This window comes from Abramis brama (assembly GCF_963993115.1).
Source record: "Abramis brama genome assembly, chromosome: 18".
NCBI classification, from domain to species: Eukaryota; Metazoa; Chordata; class Actinopteri; order Cypriniformes; family Leuciscidae; genus Abramis; species Abramis brama.
Window position 1 is genome coordinate 25,889,605 of NC_139980.1, and position 12,261 is coordinate 25,901,865.

Below are 12,261 nucleotides of genomic sequence, written 5' to 3' on the forward strand. Positions count from 1 at the left end.
ATATATATATATATATGTTAATATAAGTGTTATTTTTTATTTTTGTCAATAAAATAGCAATTATATATTTATACAATTTTTATTATTTTTATAACATTATACTAATTATTGATGTTCTTTTCTGATCAGGTGCATAGAATAAATTTTTTTCTTGTCATATTTCATTCTACGTGCTTCAGGGCTTTTTTAAGTGCATTGTTTTTTGAAGTGGTGAATGGAGATACTGCAGTTAGGTGTTTCAATAATTTGCGAGTAATAAGAGTAATATAAGATTTTCTGACAACATTCAGCTTTTGTTATTATTATTGCTATTATTAATTAGAGCCCGACCGATATGGATTTTTGGGCGCCGATGCCGATACCGATAAAAAAAAGCCAGATACCGATATATCGGCCGATATTATTTATGTGTATATTATAATACAGTAGCAATATTATTTATGTGTATTATAGTACAGTAAGTTTGGACACACTTTCCATTTGGTGTGTACAAACTTTTGATGGGTACTGTATATAGAATACACAGTATAAACAGAATAAATATATAAACGTTTTGCAATGATCACTCAAATGTGGTGATCAAACACTTGTGTGACAAAGATATGTAATGGAGGCAGGGTGAATGATAGAATGAGAATTTGAGCTGTAACCAAACTAGTTTGCATTGCATTTTATATTATATTATATTCTAAATACTGTTGCATAATCTTCACTAACCACTTTGTCTTTTAATTTAGTCACGTTATTTAAAACATAACTTGTATCAATAAATATATCAAAAGTGTCACTGACAAAACCTTATCTTCTATTTTTAATCTTAATTTCTCTAATATCTACCAGTGGAGGAAGAACTCAGATCTTTTTAGTAAAGTAAAATTAATAATATCATAATGAAAACGTTTATAATTACATATGTAGGCTACAGTAGTTTTATACTATTTTAAATAAGTAGTAAGCAATTAGTAAACAAGCTCCATCGCACACCTGCAGGTAATAGGTGCGTAGGATAATAAGACCAGGTGGATCGTTTCAATAGACAAGCAATTCCCGCACACTATCGTAACTTGCAAAGAAGTAATATTTATTCACACAACGTTTCGGTCACACGACCTTCATCAGGAGTTCACTCCTGATGAAGGTCGTGTGACCGAAACGTTGTGTGAATAAATATTACTTCTTTGCAAGTTACGATAGTGTGCGGGAATTGCTTGTCTAAATAAGTAGTAAGCAAAATGTACTAAACGTAAAACTAGGCTATAGGGCTGGACCCGAATATTTGAATATTCGTTCGGTGGGTTGGTATTCGATTTGAAAATTTGACATTCGTTTTTTTTTTCACATCTGGGATCCCCCGCGAAACGGTTCTCATTCGCGCTTGAATAAGGCCGGCGACACACTGACTGCGTGGCATGGCCGTTTTTATTTCGGCTCCCATGTTAACAGGTTGGAGTTTGCACACTGCCTGCGTGAGACGCGTCTCGAGCCACGCGGAAAACGCATGCATGCTAGAAATAGAACTGACGCGCAAGTGTTCCAGCAACGGGAGTGTTCTCTGGCTAGAGCGCAGAACAGCGGAGTTTGTATGGATGAAGTGCATGTCTGAGCTTGTGTTTTGGGTTAAGCTGTGTTGCTTTGACATTGTGGAAAATAGAATAATAGAAACAAAATGTATTAGCCTTTTTACCCGTTATTATCAATCTAAATTAATCTCGTTTTTTAATATAACTTAATTTCGTTTTTCTTTATTTAAATTTCGTTTTTCTTTAATTAAATTTCGTTTTTCTTTATTTAAATTTCGTTTTTTCTTTATTTAAATTTCGTTTTTCTTTATTTAAATTTCGTTTAATTTCTTTATTTAAATTTCGTTTTCTTTATTTAAATTTCGTTTTCTTTATTTAAATTTCGTTTTCTTTATTTAAATTTCGTTTTTCTTTATTTAAATCTACCCTTTACTGTGTCAGTAATTTTGTTAGTCAGAAAAATATTAGACTACCTTAAAAGTATTGCTTAATTTAACAGACCTGTGTGTGTGCGTTTTATATCACTAATGCAGTGTCCATTCTCAGACGCGTTCTCTGCCTGTGAGGTGCGCCGCTTCCCGCTCGCGCTGTTCTGTGGTTTACTAAAAGTGTATTAATTCTGAATGTGTCGCGTCTCGCGTGTCCATCTGGCTACTCTTAATGCAAAATGGCCCTATATAAAGTGTTATAATTACATAAATTATTGGAATATTGCTTGATGTTGTAATGTAGCAGAATGAGCTTTAACACTGTGTCTACACCGGACGCGGCCATTATTTTTTTGCCTCTTTTGCCCATTCTTTGTGACAGCTTTTAGGTGCTTTATTGGCAGCGCCATCCTTACATAAATCACTGCACGCTGCATTTTTTTAAATATTAATTTATCGGCCATTATAAATGCCGATACCGATAGTTAGGAAAATGCCTAATATCGGCCGATAATATCGGCCCGCCGATATATCGGTCGGGCTCTATTATTAATAGTTGTTTTTGTCAATAATTATGCTAACAATGATAATTGTTATTATTGACAGTAAAATAATAGTCAAAATAATAATAATAATTGTTGCAATTATTTTACCTACCAATTATTGATGTTATTATTGTCTAATCAGGTGCATAAAATCTGCTTTTATCCTGCCATATATTATTCTGCTTGCTCTAGTGCCTTTTTTAAGTGCATTGATTTAGATGCAGTAAAGGGAGAGACTTTAGTACTAACTATAGATCTTTCAAATATTTGAGTTTAATGAAAGTAATAAGAGTTTATAATTAACAATATTAATAGTAATAATAATAGTAACAAAAATAGTAATATAGTAATGAAGTTTAATATTATTAGTATTTTTACTGAAAATAAAATAATTATAATAATTGGTTGTCATTATTTTACCATCCTTGATTGATCAATTGCATCAAATATGCTTTTATTCTGCCATAAATGATTTTCTTTGCTCTAGTGCTTCTTCTTTTTCTTGCCGTTGGAAAATGTTTTTTGAAGGCTTTAAATATGTAAAGCTTGTGCACGGTCAGAATTCACAGCTCACTGTCACCCCTCTACATTCCAGCACATATTCATTTAAGCATGTCCTTTACATGAACCTGCCAGGGGAGGGATATAAGATGTGAACTAGTTTTCAAATTGCACTCTGTTTGCTTTAGTTTGACTAAACAGGAGTTCGTAGCTGCCTTATAACTTTATTTCAGTGCAGTCGACTCACATTCTACAGTGGAGGATATGAGTGGTCTTTGATTTTAAGGATCCATGCAAATAGTTTGGTAGCCATGTAAATATTTATAAGGAGTTGAATGCATTGCCCTGGCTTTCAGTTTTTCTTTGTGTTTTTCACTTTGGGTGTGTTTAAACTTGTAGTTGTGTTTGCTTGGTTTGTTTTGACCGGACAAAAAAAAAAAAAAAAAATGTATTCCTGGTCCGCTTAGCATTCACACCGAACCTAAAGGCAAAGGTATATGTTCACAACCTGATTGGTCGGCTTTTATTATGTGAACATACTGAACATCCAAAACAATGCTGTGTGCTGGGCTAAATGCGCTCGGATGGGACCCATCTTTTCAGCGGACTCGGTCCGCTTGTTTTGGTGCGTACCAGGGTTCGGATGGAAAGCGTTCACGCTTATTCAAATGAACCACACAAACGGAGCAATTTCACCAGGGGTCGTTTTAATCGAACCAAACATGCCAAGTGTGAAAAATCCAAAATAAAATAAATGTTTTATCTAAAATCTCAAGGCAGGTAATTGATGTAACTAATACAATGCAACTGTTGAGGATAAGTTGCTTTATTGTCTTATAAAGCTCCCTAATGTTTTTGTTTTCATTTTCTCAACTCAATGAGTAAATAATCAGTAGTCGAATCCAGATTACAGCGTGACCAAAAGACGACGATATCGTGCGTCATTTCCTTCCCTGGGTGTTGGTGCGAGCGTCTCTCTGCCGCAGCGTGGAGAGGGGCGCTCAGCTGTGCCTCCCCAGATGTCAGAGAGCTGACCTACATCTCTCTCTCGAAAAAAAAGCTTGTGCAGCAGCCTGTGAGAATGTGTGGGGGCAGGGAGAGCTCGCCAGAGTGAACTAGCAAATGAACGAGTGAGGGACAGGAAAGCAAGCCTGCTCAAGCCAGCTATCAGACGCCCACACTGTGAAACGTGAACGGCGAGAGGAGATGGAGACGGAGACCCAGTGCTTGTTATCATGCCCGGGCTTAACAACAACTCGGCGGACCGTAATCGCACGGGACGGACAAACTCCGCTTCCCCTTTGCATGGAAGTTTGGTCGAGGGGCAACAGTTTGCGCAAGTGCAGCATCTGCTAACTTCTTCCCTTGCCTCAGGAGTTGTATTTACAGATAGCAGAGGTGGGAGGGACAGTCTCGCCCCTAAAGTTCAGAAGTACAGGATGTTGTAACAAGCTCAGTTTGAGTGAAACATCAGTTTCTCCACGGAGAACATGTGCCACACTCTCTGCTGTTATTAACCTTGCAAATTTTTACACCCCTTTTTCACTCTCTCACTTTGAAATTTCTCAGCCGTCACTTTTTAAAATAAAACATTTATGCACATTTTCTCCAACTTAACTTAATCTCAAAAAGTTTGACATGATTATATACAGTATTTATAACATAAAAATCTTTGCATTATAATGTACTTTGTAATAAAATAATCCTAAGGCAATTCCCCTTGATATTAACTATGAGCAAAATTTCTTGTTTTGTCTTAAACTATCTTACTTTAGAAACAAGGATGTTTTATCTGTCATAGGGTTGTTGTGATTCATAATGAAACAACTTTTTGCTCAACTAGTCCAATTACACCAAAGATAAATTTCACTAATGCATATTGCAGACAAAAATAAAACATTTTTACTCAGAAATTGTTTTCTTGTTTTCCAGTACAAAACATTCTTAAATCAAGATATATTTTACTTTATTTCAGACTCCATCTGAAGGTCCATATATATATATATATATATATATATATAAAAAACATACAATCACATAAAAACATTAGACATTAATTACAAAACATACAACCTTTTGTTCCAATGTTTCCAGAAACAAAAATAATACTTTGTGTCACTTGTCACAAATTACTTTTTTTTTTTAAATTAGTAAACAACATAGAATTATACATAGCATTTAAGGTGTGGACATTATTTGATAGATTTGGCTGGCACTTATTCACTGTGGGAGTTTTAGCAGAATTATTAGTGCATCATTAAATGCCCCCTGAAGCCTTTTCATTTTAGCTTTACTGTACTTGCACTACAAATGCACTGTATACAGTGGATTACTGTATATTCTCTAACATTTTAACTTCATCTGTGCACATGATATGAAATCTGCGAGCCAGCATATTTGCTTGTGCATACACTGATGCTGCACATCATCATCAATCATCATTATCATTTAAATCACTTCTAATAATATGACCCAAGTATTTCACTTTAGTCACCACATTTAATACTTGATTTCCCATATAGAATGAAAATTTTGCTAATGGTATTCCTTAATTCAATCCAGATATATTTACTTAAAAAGCAAAATAACTGGATATTAAATCTTAAAATGTATCAAAACTATGCAAGGTCTTGCTTAAAACAAGAAATAAGAAAAATAATCTTGGTAACTTGTTTTAAGCATAAACACAATTTGGTACATTTTCAGGAAACAAGAATTTAATATCTTAAGTATTTTTTTTTTTTCTCAAGTAATTATATCTTGATTATTTTTTTTATTTTATATTTTTACTGGGGGAAAAAAGACAAAATACTAAGGAAATATATTTTTTGCACTGTAAGTCAACAATCCTGATAGGGTTTTTATTGTCACACTCCTAATCATATGGATGCAGTAGTGCTACGTGATTATTAATGTAGTCAGGTTATGCTAGTTTACATTTATGCATTTGGCTTTTATCCAAAGCGACTTACATTGCATTTCAAGGTACACATTTACATTCTTATCAGTTCTTGCTTTTCCTGGGAATCGAACCCATGACCACAGCGTTACAAGCGCCAATGCTCTACTGTTTGAGCTACAGGAAAGCTTGTTTCTTTAGGGTTGAACAATAATTGTCTGGAAGCCATCTGACGGTAGTATAAGACAAAAGTTGCAAGCCTTTGCAAATAATGCAGAGATAGGTTGAAAATGTATTGAGATTGCAAAATCTAGGTGGACTGACTGCTGTGGGGACTTGTCAACATTGAGCAGCTGTTTTAGGACTCTGGAAAGTGGTTGAAAGTCAAGACCTTCTTCTAAATATTTAGCATTTTACCCTTTCCATCATTTGATTTGCAAAATACTTAGCTACCTGTGAAGCATAAGCATAAATAGGCCAACTTTTTTCACTAAATATCCAACAGTAACTTGTTTCCTTGTAACAATTCCTGTATTATAGATGTACATAAATTTGTCTAGAAAAAGATATCAAACTTACAGTCAGAAAGAACTTACATTTGTTGAGGTCAACTTGTGTATGGAGAATAGCATTGTCTCCAACAGGCAATGGTCTTTTTTTATGAATGTCCCACTTCACCAGTATTCACAGTTTGTGACCGTATTAAGCAAATTAAAAGATTTTATCACTAAGTTTATTTTTTCAGTTTGTAGATTCAGAGGTTCTTGTTCTTATAACAATGAGAAATGAGGAAGTAGACTATTTTCAGATTCTTGTAACTACTAATCAGTTAGGGAATGATTTTGTTTTGCACGTAGTCCAGATCAATGTCTCTTTTTCCTCTATCAACAGAGTTTACACATGGAAACATTTAGTGAAATCTGCTTCTATGCCGTAATTCATTGTTTCTCCGGAGGTTATTGTCATTATGCTTCTTGAAGTGTTTTGAATTTGAATGTTTCCTGAAAGTGGTTTCAGTCTATACACAGATGTTAAGTGAATGGAAATGGTGTTCAGAGTTCTCATCTACAGATGTTAGGTAGATCTATCATTGTTTGGAGATGTTAGTAATTACTAGACAAACTGTGGACGCATTAGTAGTCAGCGACCATCTGACTTTTTTTTTTTTTTTTTTTTTTTTTTTCAAACAAAGCTTTAATGCCTTGCTTTTGAGAATGACAACACACACCCTTTCCCTTTATCCTTTTTTTTTTATTTCTTTTCAAATCATCCTCATTCATGGGCAGCACAATGTATTTCTTAGATGCTCTAAACAAGGTGTGCAGTGTCCTGCTTTTCCAGAGATGTAGTTTAGGCCTGACATTTTCCTTCTCATATGTCTCTGTGTTCCAGTCAAATTTAGTTATGTTAAATTCATTTAACCTTTTATTAACTATTAAAAAGTTATGACAATTTGAAAATTAGCTGCTCTTTTTTTTCTGTTTTGGGTGCTTTACTGGAATATTTAAAAACCTACTCTTTCTTCTGCTGTGTCAAGAGACGAACTATGGTATAATATTATACAAAGTAATGAAAGCTTTGTTGGAATTTGTGTGTCCTCATTTACACACTGTATTTACATAGGCTACTTGTTCTGTATCACTCCTTCGTTCTTAACATTTAGGCTATAGTAAACCCTTTTCTACCAGATTTTTAGGATCTTTCCAACTTCAGCATTTGCTGCTACTTAGCTATCTTTTCCCTCTTATCTTTACTTTTTCATTTCTTCATCACTTCTTCAGTCTTTGAAATGCTTTGAGTAGCAGCATAAGTCAACATAAAAAAGTTCTCAGACTATTTATGTGTTATTATTTTGCCCTCATGTCACTTGAAATGCTCAAATATAAGCATACACGTTCAAAAGTTTAGGGTCTGTCAAATTAATTTTACAATTTCTTCATAAAAGAAGAAAATTTAATTTATTCATAAAATAAATCTTTAACGCTCACTATCTGCATTTATTTAATTGAATTACAGGAAAACAGCTATATTATGAAATATTATTACAATTTAAAATAACTGTTGCCTATTTTAAAATATAATTTATTCTTGTGATGGCTGAATTCAGTCTTCTGTGTCATCATTCTTATGCCTGGTACACACTGTACGATTTTGACGAAAGATTAGCAATCGTGGTGATCTCTGTGGTCATGGCTCCTAAACGGTGGTCCTACGTCACAGCCTGCGATAATTTTCTGACAGTGCCATAAATGTAGCATGATCATCTCACAGTGTGTGTTTGCTGCTACGACCTACGTCTACTGACTAGCCAATAAAAATGCAACATGAAATGGCGTATTGATCAATGCGACATGGTGCTTCAACTTAAAACTACTTTCTTCAAGTTCCATTTGCAAAATTGGCATGCCAAGTTGGCCTATTTTCTCTAGCCATATTCTCCTCTTTTGCTCACTCCTCTTTTTTTCAGCGCACATAAAAAACACAATTGCCAAAGTGTGATTCATCTTGCTCTATTTGTTTACAACTAGCGCATGCTGATGACGTTTTGTTCTTCTATACTAACTTGTGTCATAGCCTATGATTCAATGGGTATTATCATCGGACGGTCTACATACATGTCATACCCAAGTTTATTAGATCCATGTCATGCAGTGTGATTTGTAGTGATCTTAGGATTGGTGAAATCGCACAGTCTGGAGCAGGCATAACATGCTGATTTCTTAAAATTGATCAATGTTGAAAACGGTTGTGCTGCTTAATATTTTTTTGTGAAAAGAACAGGGATTATTTGAAAACAATTTTTTTGTAACAATGTAGTCTTTACTGCCACTTTTGATACATTTATGAATCCTTGCTTAATTAAAATATTAATGTAAAAAAAAAAAAAAAAGTTTGAATGGTAGTGTACATGTTTGATTAAATTATTCTGTGATTAGCAAAAGAAGACTAGATTTGTTTGGGAACCAAACTGCATTTTGTGGTGGTAGTCTGCATTTGCAGAATTGATGCATTTCACTCATTATCATAGCTACTTGCATGTGTTATAACCAATGTGGTTTAATATCACTTCCAAATCAAAATGTACACTTGCATGCACTGGCAGTGCACTGATTACTTGTTTTGATTGTCTTGAGTTTCTCATGATTCTGTTTTATAGGTTTTATGCTTTATCAAAAAAGCATAGCGTAAGATTTTGGTGTTTTGAAAATAAACAAGACAATGCTGACATCACTGGTTCTGTCTTGATATTTTCATAAGAGAAACATTAAGAGAAGAGACAACAGCCACATATAGTTGCATTTTGTATTCTTTAATCATGCTGACATTTTAAAGCTGAGATTTACTTGAATTTTCTTTTCCTGCCTGATCACTTATCACATGGCTTTCTAAAATACTTCAAATTGATTTGATAATGGCATTCTGAGGTCAAATATTTTTGTATAATGATGAGTCTAATGACTACTAAATTTTATAACTATCCCCGACAAACAATTTCCTGTATAGATGTGCTAGTTACACAACTCTAATATCACTCTGCAATCTCACATAGTACAGAAATCTGCGCCCATCTTGGTAATTTTGTATGTAGCCATGGAATAAATGCGTAATTGATACTTTTCAAGTTATAACTCTCAGCATTGACTTTCAAGACCTTCATTTTGTAGGTACTATTGGAAATCATGCTTAGCTTCACTATAATAGCTAAATGCAGCCCATAGATTTAGGCTTGTAGTTCTGGGGCAAGAAGACCATATCAGGTAATAGAAAGTTAAGTAAAAAAGAAGTTTTGAGGTTGTCTTGTGCTGCCCATCTTTCTCATAAAGACCACAGTGAGTGGTTTAGAATAATACATTCATTTGCAATAGATTTATTTTAAAATAGGTTTTATTCATCCTAATGAGGGCTAATCAATAGTTCGCAAGCATCCTAAAAGCTTTTTTTCTGCCTTGTTTCAGTTTTCGCATTTACTGTACCATTACGTTGTGGAAAACTTGTCTATATAAGCAGATTTAACTGCAGGCAGTTTTTTTTTGTATTAAATACCGAATGCATTTTAATCTTATTTTTGGCTTGTGTAGCTTAATATTACAGTTTTGTAGTACATATCTAGGTTGTGTTTCAAAGTAATGAACAAAGCATTCAGTATTAATAAATGTAGCCTTACATATTTGTTTTAAATCTGTTGGAAGCCTTGTTCTTTCAAATATGAAAATATATGATCCGACTGGTGCTTAAATTGATAGCCTACTGCACTTCAGATACCTTAAGGGCCCCATGAGAATCAATATCGTTGGTAGAGAATACTGGTCTGGATCAAGAACAAAGGCCCATCTGAAGTCAAAAGCTTAATGGTGTCCTAGTTGCTATAATCTAGAACGTGTACACGCACTTGTCAAACCATCTGTGATCTCTGCCCTAGGTCACACATCAGTTGAGGTGAAGTAAAAGGTTTGTTAATTAATGCAGCAGGAAATGTTCTCTTTCATCTTCTCGCTGTATACAAATCATTAGATTTGATCAGCTGCTTGCCGAAGCTGGTGTGAAAATAGATAAGATCATTTTGTAACCTCTTTTGTGAAACTTGATGGCAAAGCTTGAGACGGTGTTAGACTTCATCACTGTTAGATAATGTGTGCCTTAAGTGGCGTTCGCAATGACGGCGATTTGCAAAACGTGTTATTTATTTATTTATTTTTTTATGGATTTTGCTCCCTCAACCACAGTTAATTTTCTCTGTGATTCATCCACAGGTTGCATTGAGCACCAATTTCCTCCTGCCTCCCTTAGTGGGATGGTTCTGCATGACAGGGAGGGTATGGTTCTGTAACCCCCCCTCTCTGTCCTCCAGTCCCCATCCCATAAACCCAGTGGACCACAGCCATAGTGTTCCCCTCAATGAACATCCCACTGGAGCCCTAGATCAGGTAGGCTAAGTCATCCACATTGGGCTTTACAGACACAGACTCTCAGTGACCCCAAGTATTATCTAACACAATACTTTGCTTCTACCACAGGTTACATTGGGTGTCTATTCTCTGCTGCCTCCCCCCGGTGGGATGGTTCTGCATGACAGAGAGGGTGTGGCGCCATAGCCCCCTCTCTTTGAGATCTCTCCCACCTCATAAACCCAGTGGACCACAGCCATAGTGTTCCCCTCAATGAGCATCACTCTGGAGCCCTAGATCAAGTAAGTCAGCAGATCATGCTGAAGCTCAAAGCTGTATTGAAATAACCTGAACTGGCAACAGCTGAGACTGTGGGTCCAGCCTTTTTATGTTTCATCAGGTGTTGTGGAGTAACTCACTAGAAGTTGTGATGGTACTGGACTGCGTTCTTAGTAGCGTGACAGTAGCTCAGCTGTTTTCAAAATAGTCTAGCACTTCTTCCAGTAACAAGCTATTTTCTCCAACTAGTGGTGGGGTGGCATGACTAAAAGTTACATCACCGTTGTTTATGTCACATTATATCACATGCAGCCTCATGTGTACCGAGGCAAAAATCAAATACTTGTAACATAATATTGGGTATTAATTTTAGTGATTCAGACCATTTGTTCATGCATTGTTTTGTAGTGAAACTGTAAGAATTGAGAAATTAGGAAATGCCAGACAGTCTGGTTGAAGAGCGACCAGACCCTGAGAGGACAAAGGACCTCTCTGGAAATTAGCATTTAAACTCACCATTTGAGAGACAAAGTCTCACCTCAGAACACATCTCTCCTCCTCTTCCCCACTCCCCTTCTCTCATGCCGAGACCACATGTAAATCACCCAAAAATCAATATGGTTTAATGTTAACAATTATCATCCAGTTTTATACATGTTTGGTATCATTTAAAATGTCACAGTGCGACTGGTGCAAATGTCTCATTTCCAAATAAGTAAAACAAAAGGTAATACACACAGATGCAGGTGGTCTCTAGACAAATGGTCTCCTACCCCCCCCAAAAGGTGTAAGTTCTGAATGCAAATTTCAATTGTTAAAAGATATTTCCAAGTGAAAGAGGTCCTGACTATATAATGAAATGCAGCAGGGGATTCGGGGCCTTTCTGTTCCTCAGATTAGTGAGACCTCTCAGCCTCATGTATATCTTAATGTTGGGTTTGCATCTTCTCTCTATTCCCGAGCATTTGATGTTTTGTATCGATTATCTTTGAATTGATTATGAAATTGGCATGATACATTTACCTGACATAATAAATTGTTATATTTGATTATTCCAACTGACTTTGGCATTATTTTCATTAAAGCGTTAAAAGGAATAGTCAAACATTCGCTCACATTCAATGATGCACAGATATCATTAAAACCTTTTCATTTATGGAGTCAGATGAAATAACGATAGAATACATATTCAAATGTATTGCA

The 12,261-nt window shown here is 35.2% G+C and overlaps 1 protein-coding gene across 1 annotated transcript in view; it reads left to right on the top strand.

The window, feature by feature from the left end:
* The window catches only part of ncoa1 (nuclear receptor coactivator 1), a 72,303-nt gene that overhangs the window by 1,605 nt on the left and 58,437 nt on the right, over positions 1 to 12,261 (top strand). The window contains exons 2-3 of the mRNA XM_084090520.1: positions 10,645 to 10,818; positions 10,909 to 11,081. The gene's annotated coding sequence lies outside the window, so the exon portion shown is untranslated. The remainder of the gene's footprint in view (positions 1 to 10,644; positions 10,819 to 10,908; positions 11,082 to 12,261) is intronic.